The following is a 14,805-nucleotide window of genomic DNA, read 5'->3' as shown; positions in this document are numbered from 1 at the left end:
TAAAATTTTTCAGCTGTAAATTGAGACCTTCATTTTTTTCACCTGAAAATTTTAACTGTATTTTGATCTTTTTTCCACTTACAGGGCTTTTACAGTTTTAATTTCAAAATACAGGCTTTTACAGATGTTTTACAGCTGTAAAACAGGTCCTTTTTTCGACAGGATTCAGTGAACACAAAAAAAGTTACCTGATTTGGGCGTGGTTTGAAAAAGTATTTTGAAAAAATTGAAAGGTCCTTGAAAAGTAATTGAAATTTTTTTTTCAGATGTTCGTATGAACCTTGCATGAGAATTAGTTGTTTTTACTACTTTTTACACTGAAAATTGAAAAGTGCTTGTAACACTTTACTTGAGGTAAATTGCCTAAAAAATAACAATTCAATACTTTAAACCCTCCTAAATGCATACCTCCCTCCGTGTGTATTAGAAAGACATTGGAGGTTTTTATTTCGGGCGGCCCCGGTTTGATTACCGACTCTGGCATCTTTTGTTTTTTTTCTTGATTTGGCATTTGTAAGATTGTTTAGAAACGAAAACTCATATTCTAATGATCATAATATGACCAAACAGTTTTAAAGAAAGGTCATTTTCAATGAAAATCTGGAGGTCAGTGCCTTTAGCTGTCATAAGTATGAATTCACCCATGGTGATACTTATCAAGAAGGTAGGAAAGTTTTTATTGCTGAGGCAGTCCGGATTCGATTCCTTACTCAGACATTTTTTTTCTTGATTTTGCATTTTTAGAAACAAAAAATCATGTTATTGTGTTCATAATGTGACCAAACTTCAGTTTTAAAGAAAGATCTTTTTTAGTAAAAATCTTTTTTAAAAGATAAAACAAATTTTACAATTGAAGGGAGGTAACTCAATTTGACAAAAACCTCTAAAATGTCATTGCTTCATTTTATTATCTAATATCGTATTTTATATTATATATCTTTCTAAACATTTTGAAAAATGTCTCTTGTAGTGTGATGTTAAAGTAAAGCAGAATGGCTAGAGACCAGTAACTTCAGAATTGAAGAGATATGCAGGCCTTTGTTCTACATGGTGAATGAGGGAACCATGGTGGAGTTTTGATTTAATGAGGTAGATCATTGATACATGTGCCCATAACAAGAGGTTTAAATCTGTCAGAATGCATCATGTATCAAAATAGCATTAGATCAAGAACACTTCCTTTTGGAGCCCCTCTTGATGTAGTTAGTTTTCAGTCTCCTTTCCACATACATGTACTACAACGTGTTGTGCAATTAAGAAGACTTTTTACAGCTACAGTCAAACTTGCTCGAGAGACCACATCTATTAAGAGATCATTTGCATTAAACAATCACTTTTTCTGTGCCTTTTTGTGTTGTTAAAGAACAAATTATGTTGTATTAAGGGACTGTTTGTGTTAAGAGACCACTTTTTGTCCTAGCTTAGTTCCAGTGCTTCATAAAATTTGAAAAATCTAGACAGACCGGACAAAAGTACCAAATTTTGCACAGAGGTAGTTTGGAGCGATACAAGACTTTTGGCTGTAAAGGCCAAGGTCACAGGTCTTTGAAATTCTATTTTTAGAACATTCAAAATGGCCGCCATTTTAAAAAAGACGCTATTTTAGTAAAAGTTAGTTTTTATCTTATTCTTGATATTTATTCATGAATAAATTGATTTATACCTATTCCTAGGGTCAAGTGATGCATTTGCATGAAGTGATGTCAATGTTCACATCAGTCTGTCAGTACATCCATCATTCCATGTGTCAAAAATGCTTTCTTTTTTAAAACAATACACTTGTCACAGCCACGTGCAGCCAGACCAGGACTCGAACCGGAGGCCTCGGAATACCGTTCCTATGCTCTACCGACTGAGCTACCCGGCTGCCTACACATTTTCTCCCCGTCTTAATATTCAAGTCCTAAAATATACCGTGACACATTTCCCCACCATTTTTGAAATTCGTCCTCGAATTTCAGCGGGTACTTTATATATAAGCAATTACAGGCGTTGGAGACTAACCAGTGTAATGCCATCATGGTCCCATGTTGGGTGCCAAATGTCACATGGTGAGAAAAATGTGCAGCCAGACCGGGACTCGAACCCGAGGCCTCGGAATACCGTTCCGGTGCTCTACCGACTGAGCTACCTGGCTGCCTACACATTTTCTCCCTGTCTTAATATTCAAGTCCTATACCGTGACACACTTGTGCATATAACTATAGATGAACCCCGTAATGGGCAGCTTGACTTAAATTCTGTATTGCTATAAAAGAAATGAAAATGTCTGACCAACGTTCGGGGGAAGAATATTATTTTCTGTTTTATCCATCTGTCCATTGCATAAATCACATGTCTCAAACAGCTATTTTGTCTCAATCTGAAGGGTTTTTTTGTTAGCTCACCAGAGCCAAAGGCTTAGGGTGAGCTATTAGTATCACTCACCGTCCAGCATCCGTCATCTGTAAACTTTTACTTTAAATGACATCTCCTCATAAACCGCTAGGCCAATTTCATCCAAACTTCATGAGAATGTTCCTTGGGTGAAGCTCTACAAAATTTGTTCAAAGAATTGAATTCCATGCAGAACTCTTGTTGCCATGGCAACCGAATAGAAAAACTTTAAAAAATCTTCTCAAAAACCAGAAGCCCTAGAGCTTAGATATTTGGTGTGAAGCATTGCCTAGTGGACTTCTACCAAGTTTATTCAAATAATGACCCCCGGGTCAAAATTGACCCCGCCCCAGGGGTCACTTGATTTTACATAGGAAAATCTTAAAAAATCTTCTTCTCAAAAACCAGAAGCCTAGATCTTAGATATTTGACATGTAGCATTGCCTAGTGGACCTCTACTAAAGTTGTTCAAATCATGACCCCGGGTTCAAAATTGACCCCGCCCCAGGGGTCACTTGATTTTACATAGATTTCTATAGGAAAATCTCTTCAAAAGATTTTAAAAAATAAACCAGAAGGCCTAGAGCTTAGATATTTGACATGTAGCATTGCCTAGTGGACCTCTACAAAATTTGTTCAAATCATGATCCCCGGGATCAAAATTGACCCTGTCCCAGGGGTCACTTGATTTTACATAGGAAAATCTTCAAAACTTCTCTAAAAATAAACCAGAAGGCCTATAGCTTAGATATTTGACCTGTAGCATTGTCTAGTGGACCTCTACAAAATTTATTCAAATCATGGCCCCCGGGATCAAATTGACCCCGCCCCATGGGGTTACTTGATTGTACATAGAAAAATCTTCAAAATTTTCTAAAAATAAACCAGAAGGCCTATAGCTTAGATATTTGACATGTAGCATTGCCTAGTGGACCTCTACAAAATTTGTTCAAATCATGACCTCTGGGGTCAAAATTGACCAAGCCCCAGGGGTCACTTGATTTTACATAGGAAAATCTTCAAAAAATTTCTAAAAATAAACCAGTAGGCCTAGATCTTAGATATTTGACATGTAGCATTGCCTAGTAGACTTCTACAAAAAAATTTCAAATCATGACCCCCGGGGTCAAATTGACTCAGCCCCAGGGGTTACTTGATTGTACATAGGGAAATCTTCATAAATTTGCTTAAAATAAACCAGAAGGCCTGGATCTTTAGATTTGATATGTAACATTGCCTGGTAGACTTCTACAAACTTTGTTGAAATCATGACCCCCAGGGAAAAATTGGCTCTGCCCCAGGGGTCACTAGATCTTACATAGGAAAATCTTCAAAAATGTTCTAAAAATAAACCAGAAGGCCTAGAGCTTAGATATTTGACATGTAGCATTGCCTAGTGGACCTCTACAAAATTTGTTCAAATCATGACCCTGGGATCAAACTGACCCTGCCCCATGGGGTTACTTGATTGTACAAAGTAAAAACTTCAAAATTTTCTAAAAATAAACCAGAAGGCCTAGAGCTCTACAAAATTTGTTCAGATCATGACCCCCGGGGTCAAAATTGACCCCGCCCCAGGTGTCACTTGATTTTACATAGGAAAATCTTCAAAAATTTTCTAAAAATAAACCAGAAGGCCTAGAGCTTACATATTTGACAATAGTAGCATTGCCTAGTGGACCTCTACAAAATTTGTTTAAAACATGACCCCCGGGGTCAAAATTGACCCCACCCCAGGGGACACTTGATTTTACATAGAAAAATCTTCAAAATTTTCTAAAAATAAACCAGAAAGCCTAGAGCTTAGATATTTGACTTGTAGCATTGCCTATTGGACCTCTACAAACTTTGTTCAAATCGTGACCCCCCCCCGTCGTCAAATTGACCCAGCCCCAGGGATTACTTGATTGTACATATTGAAAACTTCATAAATTTGCTAAAAATAAACCAGAAGGCCTAGATCTTAGATATTTAATATGTTCCATTGCCTAGTAGACTTCTACAAACTTTGTTGAAATCATGACCCCTGGGGTAAAATTGGCCCCGCCCCAGGGGTTACTTGATTGTACATTGGAAAATCTTCCAAAAAAAGTTTCTAAAAATCATCAGTTTGACATTTGAAACATGTAGCTCATATTTCTCAGGTGAGTGATCCAGGGTCATCATGACCCTCTTGTTGATTTTTGGCATTTTTTTTTTCATTCTATAAATTGTTAAATGCCTATTGCTACTTGTAATGTTCGTGTACAGCATGATATAAAGTGACTGTTTCTGAAATACGCTGTTATTAATGCAGAAAGTATGTATAAAACAATTTGTCATATAACTGTTTAAAGGGCCATAATGACAGTCACAGTGTTTATAATTTGGCTTTAGCATTGTAGTTGTTATAAACAGAAGTATATCAATTTCCTGTTAAATCTTATTTTCGATAATTTATTAATAACATATTTTTCAAAAGTTTAAATATTTGATTCGCAAAGAAGAAAGTGTTATTGAATCCATTCTTTTTTATTACCTCCCTTTAAGGTTCTGATCGAATGAATTCATGTGTACTTCTGAAAGAAGTGCTTTTCCAACCATGTAACTATGCATATTCTCTTTGTGGAGAGATGCTTCATCTAGTTTTAACAAAAAATTTAAAACCTTATGGAATTTTGACAATGTAAAGTTGACACAAACTGATGATGATAAAACATCCAGCTGGTGTAACTTTAGGCATTTTGAACAACTGTTAAGGATGGTTATGGCGAAAGTTTCTTTAACGTCTGTGATACCAGTTTCTTAATGTCTTGTATAGAAAGCACCATTTGCATTTACTGCTTAACTATATTATCTGAAAAATGTGTCATCTGAAGGCAAAATTTTCAATGGTGTGATTGCCATTCTAATCTTTTAATGTTCATATCTGCTATTCCAGCAACAAAAGAAATGGGATAAATTATTTTCCCTTTATCTTCCATGTTTATTTAATATGCTGTCATAACGCTGGCTTACAGCTGCCACGACAGAGGCAATGTTATGCTGATGAAAGCAAATAGTGTAATGTTGTTTTAAATCTATTAAGACATGTCCTTGTCATCATTCATCTAAGAGGGCTTTCGAAGTATTTTAAAGGCAATGCATGTATGCAGTGGTTGAGGCTTGGAAAACTGTCTGTTTCATATGCTATTCAATTTTGTTGCATAGTATTTCCATTTATTCATAAAGGGTTACCGTATGTCATAAAGGGACTTACACTTTTATTGTTCAGCCTTATATTTACGTTAGCTCTGTTTTAGACAAGAAAATATCCTTTTCAAGCATTGTGTGATATGTTACACATGAAAAGGTGCATAATTCACAGGAAAAGAATGAACAAGCGGCTTAAAATTGGAAATGAAGGATACATATTTTTGTCCATAACTGTAAATATTTAGCAGAGACAATAGAAGATGCAGGGTTAGCACGATAATTACTTGTAAAATGGGTTTTTTTAAAAAAAATCCATTTCTAAAATAGGCTTGAAGTTACAAAGAGCATCACAATCTAATGCCAGTGGAATGTAACATACTACAAGATTGACAGAAAACTTATACTTCTTATTTATTTTTCAAATTCGACATCGCTAGATCCTTTGCGTACATATATAAGACTGTATTTGTAATGCTCAAGCATTCTTACATTACAAAATTACTACAAGTGTATGCATAGCCGGTTGAACAGGGTTGTTATAAATAGCATATATGGGAACTTTCAGTGATAAATGTTTGAGTGTCAGCAATCCGTATCTCCTTTTGGCTTTTAATGATCATACAGACAAGAATGGCTACGTAAAAAAGGAGGCTTTTTAAAATAATAATAAATAATAAGGATCTCATTATATCAACATAAGGCATGCGCATACATTTCCATCTCTTGTCTATGAGAATTACTGTAGCTTTTTAGTTAATTTATGTTTAGCTTGATTGTGATGAAAGCTTGAAGCCTATTTGAACCCCTCGAGTCCACTTCTTTGAAAATCCAGTATTGGTGTCATACGAGAAGGCTTGATCATGATCCGAGTTGGGCTCAAACCCTCGACCGTTGGGTTGAGTGGCCGACACCTTAACTGCTAGACAACCACTCTCCTTACCTATAGCTTCTTGACGAGTGACTTAACGCAACAAAAATGTTCCAACACCAGAAGGCTCTGGCTTGATATGTGACCAAGATAAACACGAATAGTATCACACCAGAAGACTTTCAAATTGATGATTTGACCAAGAATTTCCTGGTTGGTCAAAGATTTCAGCAAAAGATAAAATGAGTGTGCAGATAATTGTGGTCCTGTAACATCTCTAAATAATAAATCATAACAAGAAACCAGTAAATAATTATTAATTAATTATCATTATTAGATAGAAAATTTTAACTTTTCATTACAATAAAGTTTTTTGAGAAATATAGATATGACCATATTGATACTTATCTATATCAAAATAAAACTTTTCGGATAGAATGTTGTTTTTCTTGCGTTTTTACACATACATGTAAGTAAAATTACAAAGCTTATTACAAAGCTTATCAAGTCGCCATATGACCTATAACTGTGTTAATGCAATGCTAAAACTACCAAAAAACAAAAGAACAAAGCTTATTATTTGATACATGTATATGATTTTTATTATAAAAAATAACCAAAAATCTGTACAATATTAAATATGAACTGACTTGACTGAATGCATTATGTTGTATTCCACACTTGGTCTCATTACGAATTTACGACTAAACATTTGTGGCAAGTAATTATATATTCCTTCTAGGGGATAAAACTATAGAGAGCAGAAACGATTTTGCGACAGACGTACAGACAGACGGATGGACGACCGGAACAAAATACAACATATCTCCCACAAAAATTTATTCAGACATATTCGTTACCTCTATGTCAATAAAGAATGAAGATCAAGCAGCACTTTACAGGGCTTATGATGAGTATATGCAGAAGTGTATTATTTTTAAAAAAAGGAAGACATTTTTGACATACCTACCAATGGATGTACAGACAGGCCTACACCCTTACAGAAGAAAAAGGCCTGCTGTGTACTCTTGCTGTGTACATACAGCGTATATGATGCGTACATGATGTGTACTGAAATCAAGGGCTTTAAATAGTATGCAGGATATACACCGCACATACACTGATAGTACCTTTGTAGTACACTTTTGACATGCAAATGAGCTCTGCCGCGTACTACTTGCTGCGTACATGCTGTGGACTACATAGTACACAGGATGTACGCTGGAGGAATTTAGTATGCGGGAAATAGTACGCAGCATGTACGCGGCAAATACACTTTTCACATGCAAATGAGCCTGCGGTGTACTACCCCTGCGGCGTACATGCTGTGTACTCCTGCGGCGTACATGCTGTGTACTCCTGCGGCGTACGTTCTGTGTACTCCTGGCCCGAGTCCTGCGGCGTACATGCTGTGTACTCCTGCTGCATACATGCTGTGTACTCTTGTGGCGAAACTGCTGTGATAATGTAAATTCCTTACCCCACCAACTTTCTTATGCAAATGCTGTTCATTTGGACAGAAAAAAACAGAAAAAAGAGAAGTGACATGCATCAATAAGTATTTACCCTTACCAAAATAATGTAGATTGATGTTATCAAATAAATTAGTATGCTTTTCTTCATCTACTTTTCAATGAAATAAATCAATTTTTGTAGCATGTAATTTGGTAAACATTTGAAGAAAATGGCGTAACTGCATCAAGGGGAAACAACTTTAATGCAACTAAATATAAGTGTTATAAATTTCGAAGTATCTGCGGTGTACATGCAGTGTACTATTTTCTTGTACAAGTCCCTCCTGCGTACATGCAGTGTACTCCTTAAATTTTCAGAGTCTGTGCTGCATACTTGAAGTGTACTAGTGACCTCCTGCGTACATGCTGTGTACTCGTCGAAATAGTATGCGGCATGTATGCGGCATGCGGTGTATGTAAAATGTACTCCTCTGGCGTACTACTGTGTTCGTGGCATATACACAGCAAATACGCAGCATGTACGCCACAGAGGCTTGCTTCTGTAAGGGCAGTAACATGGCCTAAATTTATGCAAATGCATCACTTGACATTAGGAGTAAGCATGAATCAGTTTACACGTAAACATGTATCAAGAATGAAATAAAAACTCAGTTTTACTAAAATAGCTACATGTATTTGTTTTAATGGTGGCCATTTTGAATGTTCTAAAAATAGAATTCCAAATAGCTGTGACCTTGGCCTTTACAGCCAAAAGTCTTATATTGTCCCAAGCTACCATTGTACAAAATTTGGTACTTTTGTCCAGCCAGTCTAGATCTTTCGAAATTGGCACTCTACTATTCCCTTAGGTGGTAAAGTTGCACTGTACTTGAATGATTCTACCAGTCTGTCACATAACCCAGATTTAATATAATTTAATTTAAATATATAATGTTGCATAGTGCTTATCATCAGTATTATACACACATGTACTTTTCTGGATTTACTTGACGTTTTTTTTTTTTTTAAATGTCTCTTCTTTTGTAGTGAAACCTGTGAAGTGTTAGTGAAGCAGAATAGTTACAGATGATCAGAGATGCAGGTCTTTGTTCAGCATAGTGTATATGGAAAACATAGTGGATGGCCACCATTTAGCGAGTAAACAGATTATTTTTATTTAGAACCATTTTCATCTAATCCAGCTGCAGAGTTAAAGAAGAACTGAATACATACATTAAGGTAGTGGACCCATAATAGTAATGTTGAAATAATTCCATTAACTTGATACAGTCTTAAAGTTTATATTGTTTGGCACTGTGTTGTTGCAATGTTTAAACAACTTTTGCTGTGTCATTTTTTTTACTTTTGTATAATATATGATATTTCCTCAAGCTCAAATAAAGACAAATTTCAAAGTGATAACCACTGTACAACATGTTCCAGAGAATTAATTACACCAATAATTTTGATAAAAGAAACCTCAAAGTATTGGTAAACAATTATAAAACACAACATAAAACTGTCAAGAACATTTTTTTCTAGGGAGCCTCAAGTAAAAGGTTTTAATCGGACAGAAATTTAGCTCCAACACTGAAAACTTATGGCTGAGTCCTGTGAGACTGTTTTAAATTTTGCTCTCTACATTCAAAACTAACCATGGGGCAGAAGTAAAACCTACCTACATTTCTTCCACAATATGTAAACTAAAGAGTAAAGGCAAAATAAAGAACTTTTTACTGCATGTAACTCAGTATTTTCAAAGATGTCTAACCCTGCACCCTTCCGTATCAGAAGTAAGATTCGCTTTAAACAGCAAGAAATGGCTTATTAAATGAAAAATTTCTGCTTTTGTACAATAAATCATTAATAAGTCTTGAAAAACAGTTGAACTTGCTAGAAAAAAAAATATTAAAACAAAAATTTGGCCTTAGTGCTGCTTGAACCTGCGCCCTCATGAAAAATTAAAGTAGGTTTATGGTAGAAATTGAATACTCTTCAGAAGGAGGTACACTTTTATGGGTCCATTATATAAAAAAAAATTTTAAACAAAAATTTTACAATTGAAGGGAGGTAACTCAATTTTTAAAAAGAACACTTAAAAGCCCTTGCTGAACTACAGGGTTTGACTTTACAGAAATGTCAAACATTCAAGAAAATAATCAGTTTTAAGTTTCTGTTTGAATATAAAATATATAAGTACAAGTGATAGGAGGTTTAGGGACTTTTGACTGTTAGAGGGAGGGCAGGTATAAAATAGCAGATCATAAAATAAGCCATTCCGATAAGGCGAACAAGTAAAGCTAGAACTACCTCAGCATGTTTAAAATAAGTGAATAAACCATTATTCATATCATATATGTATAATTCTGTTCTTTCCCTTTATATCATTAGTCCCCAAAAGACAATCTTTCAGTAAACTTATCTCCTTTTCTTCTGGTCAGCAAATTTGCAATACATGCATGGAATTTGAAATTAAGGAATTAGTTTCAAGCAAGGCTAAAGTGACGTAAAATTTTAAGATAAAAAATTTAAGGTAATTTTTCTTGTTCAGTCTAAACATTTTGTTTACATGCATGGATTCACTTCCAACAAACTTTGCATAAAATTTTGCTATAATAAGAAATCATTTTGACCCTAATTTTAAGGTACATGTAGGAGATTTTAGGTAAAAATCCTGTAATTATCATTAAATTGTTCAGTGGCTTCTTATATGTGCATCTTATATTTCTGTGTTTTTTTATAAACATTTTGAAAAATCTCTCTTTTTGTAATGTGAATTAACTGTAAAGCAGAATGACTACAGACCTTTAATTCAGAACTGAAGAGATGCAGGTCTTTGTTCTACATGCTGTATGAGGGAACTATTGTGGAATTTTTGATTTCCAGGCAGTCATAGAAATATTTAATAAATAACCAGATAATTTATATCAAGAATCATTTACCACTTACAAGCTGCATTTAGAGATACGGAATAGCTGAACAGTTACTATTAGTTTAAAAAAAAAACACAAAAAATAGACTGATCTGTCATTCATAAAACAAATTTTACAATTGAAGGGAGCCAACTCAGTTTTAAAAAAGAACACTAAAATGCCCTTTCTATCACAGAATCTAATCAGTTTTATAGTTTTAGAGTGAGTACAAACTAAATTTTAGAATTGATGGATTATTGAATATTTACTATAAATGCAACATTGTACTTTCATACCAATTAACTGCTACCATACCATATATTTATACAGGTCTGTAGGACTGTGATGTGTGTACCAGTCTATCAGGCTATCCCATTTTGTCAAGTCAACAAATTTGCAATGGCTGCATGGATTCTCAAATAACTTGGCATAACTTTTCACAGTAACAAAAGATAATAGGTAAGGGTAGATTTCCTGGAAACAGATTGCAAAATTTTTTAGGTAATTTTTAGCTTGACTATATGAAGTATGTACAGCTATCCTAGGCATCTGCGTATTTCCGCGTCCGCACCTTGGTTAAAGTTTTGATGCACTTTCTCTATCTCTGTTATTACTTGATGGATTTACTTCAAACTTAAAACAGTTATTCCTCATCATCAACCACATCATATGGTACAAGGGTCATAACTGTCACACCAATATTTCATGAATTATCCCCCCTTTTTAGCTCACCTGAGCCAAAGGCTCGTGGTGAGCTATTGTGACTACTCAATGTCCGTCGTGCGTCGTGTGTCCGTCAACATTTTCTAAAAAAATCTTCTTGAAAACCACTGGGCAGAATTACACCAAACTTCACAGGAATGATCCTTAGGTGGTCCCCTTTCAAAATCATTCAAAGAATTGAATTCCATGCAGAACTCTGGTTGCCATGGCAACCGAAAGGAAAAACTTTAAAAATCTTCTTCTCAAAAGCCAGAAGTCCTAGAGCTTAGATTTTTGGTATGAAGCATTGCCTAGTGGACCTCTAGCAAATTTGTTCAAATCATGACCCCAGGGTCAAAATTGACCCCGCCCCATGGGGTCACTTGATTTTACATAGGAAAATCTTAAAAAATCTTCTTCTCAAAAACCAGAAGCCCTAGAGCTTAGATATTTGACATGTAGCATTGCCTAGTGGACCTCTACTGAATTTGTTCAAATCATGACCCCGGGATCAAAATTGACCCCGCCCCAAGGGTCACTTTATTTTACATAGGAAAATCTTCAAAAAATGCTCTAAAAATAAACCAGAAGGCCTAGGGCTTAGATATTTCACATGTAGCATTGCCTAGTGGACCTTTACAAAATTTGTTCAAATCACGACCCTCGGGGTCAAAATTGACCCCGCCCCAGGGGTCACTTGATTTTACATAGTAAAATCTTCAAAAAATTTCTAAAAATAAACCAGAAGGCCTAGATCTTAGATATTTGACGTGTAGCATTGCCTAGTAGACTTCTACAAAATTTATTCAAATCATGACCCTTGGTTCAAATTGACCCCACCCCATGGGGTTACTTGATTGTACATAGAAAAATCTTCAAAATTTTCTAAAAATAAACCAGAAGGCGTAGAGCTTAGATATTTGACATGTAGCATTGCCTAGTGGACCTCTACAAAATTTATTCAAATCATGACCCCCAGGATCGAAATTGACGCCGCACAAGGGGTCACTTGATTTTACATAGGAAAATCTTCAAAAATTTTCTAAAAATAAACCAGAAGGCCTAGAGCTTAGATATTTGACATGTAGCATTGCCTAGTAGACCTCTACAAAATTTATTCAAATCATGACCCCTGGGGTCAAAATTGACCCTGCCCCAGGGGTCACTTGATTTTACATAGGAAAATCTTCAAAAAATTTCTAAAAATAAACCAGAAGGCCTAGATCTTAGATATTTGACAGGTAGCATTGCCTAGTAGAATTTTACAAAAATTGTTCAAATCATGACGCCCAGGGTCAAATTGACCCCGCCCCATGGGGTCACTTGATTGTACTTAGAAAAATCTTCAAAATTTTCTAAAAATAAACCAGAAGTCCTAGAGCTTATATATTTGACATGTAGCATTGCCTAGAGGACCTCTACAAAATTTGTTCAAATCTTGACCCCCCAGGGTCAAATTGACCCAGCCCCAGGGGTTACTTGATTGTACATAGGGAAATCTTCATAAATTTGCTAAAAATAAACAAGAATGCTTAGATCTTAGATATTTGATATGTAACATTGCCTAGTAGACTTCTACAAACTTTGTTCAAATCATGACCCCTGGGGTCATGACCCCGCCCCAGGGGTTACTTGATTGTACATCAGAAAATTTTCCAAAAAAATTCTGAAAATCATCAGTTTGACATTTAAAACATGTATGGAAAACTTTGAAAATTTTCTCCTCTGAAACATCTGACTGGATTTGAAAATAATTTCAAAGTAATGCTTCTTGGGTGGTCCTCTACAAAATTCCTTCAAATCATTCTGTTTCGTTAAAATTCATGACTTCCAGGAGGTGGGGCTAAGCTCTCTTAAAGGCTGTACGTAAAATTTTGAAATCTGCTCTCATAACACTTGTCCGATTTCAAAATAATTTGGCAGCAATGGTTCTTGTGCAACACACTTCAAAATTCCTTCAAGCTATGTTGATTTGTCAAAAAGACATTATTCTGATATAACACTGAAATAAGTAATCAGGACCCGCCAGTGAAGCTTTGTAATCCTTGAAATACTCCCAGCTTAACAAACAATAAGATTTTATATATAACTGATGTAGACCTGCATTTATAGGAAACACATTTGAATTGTAAATATTGTCTTATATTCTTTGCATTAATAGCGAGCATAGCTCGCGAGCAATTGCGCAAAGCGCAATTGCGAGCACGTAGCTCGCCTTACAGCAATGTGTAGGCGAATATAACAAAGGTGTGCCAAATGGGGCAAAGTGATGTAGCTGAAAAATTTTCCTCTCGTCTGGGCGCCGCCATTTTGTTCTACTTCCGTCAAAGTCGGGATTTTTTTTTTTTTTTTTTTTTTTAAATTTTATATTTGAGTTACAATCTCTATGTTCATTAGGTGTATTTAGTTTTAAAAAAGTTATGTTATGGAAATAATTTCAATTTTGCTTTTATTTTACGAAGTGCGTGTCCCTAGAGGACAGGTGCTCGCAGGAAATGCTTTGTTGGCAGTGAATACAGAACTTAATTTGATTGCTGAATATTATCCATCACTCAAAAATAATGCAAGAAAGATTTCCAGTTGGTAGAAAAAATATGATTTTCTTTTAAAAGATCAAGCATTGGCCAGAAAATGGGATAAAATGTCATAAATAAGCATAAAGCCATATAAGAACGCCGCAAACAGGTAATGACGTCACCGTGACACCGGCTTCCCATAAATTTTGCAACGTATGATATTCGCTGTTACAGGTATAATGACACTAAATTTTTGTTTCTTTTCAAGTGAATAGGTTCTCGGAATTGTTTTAAGCAGTGAATAGTTTCTTTGTCGTTTAAGCTACCCTCGCTCAGAGGCTTTGCCTTTTTCATATTAAACTAGCTTTTGTGTACATCATACGAGGAAATATCTTTTCTTTTTTTAGAGAAATACCGGTATATGAGGCAGAGCTATCTGCAGTATGCCAGAGACACAGCAAGAAGTACACATTGTTTTGCACAGATTTGTGTTCCACAAAGGGATTCTCACAGAAAAAAGTAAGAATATGGTATGTACTGGTACCCACTGAAAAAAAAAATGTGTATACGAATCAATATGGCCCTTGTCTCTTGTGATGCAAGTGATGATGGGGAACAACTATTCTTTACAACAAAGGCTGACTGCCCAGTTTTTTTCTAATCAAAGAGGTCATATATTGAGGCAAACAGGTAACTCTTGACAGGTTAGAGATACAAGGTTAACAGAATTGTCTCCCTTACCAAATCTAAGTTGTTATAAAAACTGACCCTGTTACATTAAATTTGCATGACAATCATATAAA

At 35.3% G+C, this 14,805-nt stretch overlaps 1 long non-coding RNA gene across 1 annotated transcript; it reads left to right on the top strand.

Moving 5' to 3' along the window:
- The first annotated feature begins 962 nt into the window (after positions 1-962).
- Positions 963-14,525, top strand: LOC123560493 (uncharacterized). Its single transcript, XR_008365928.1, has 4 exons — positions 963-1,089; positions 8,920-9,030; positions 11,115-11,243; positions 14,410-14,525. It is a non-coding gene; the product is annotated as an uncharacterized LOC123560493 (long non-coding RNA).
- The last annotated feature ends 280 nt before the right edge of the window (positions 14,526-14,805 follow it).

This window comes from Mercenaria mercenaria, chromosome 10 (genome assembly GCF_021730395.1).
Source record: "Mercenaria mercenaria strain notata chromosome 10, MADL_Memer_1, whole genome shotgun sequence".
Lineage (NCBI taxonomy): Eukaryota > Metazoa > Mollusca > Bivalvia > Venerida > Veneridae > Mercenaria > Mercenaria mercenaria.
This window is presented reverse-complemented; position numbering and strand designations above follow the sequence as displayed.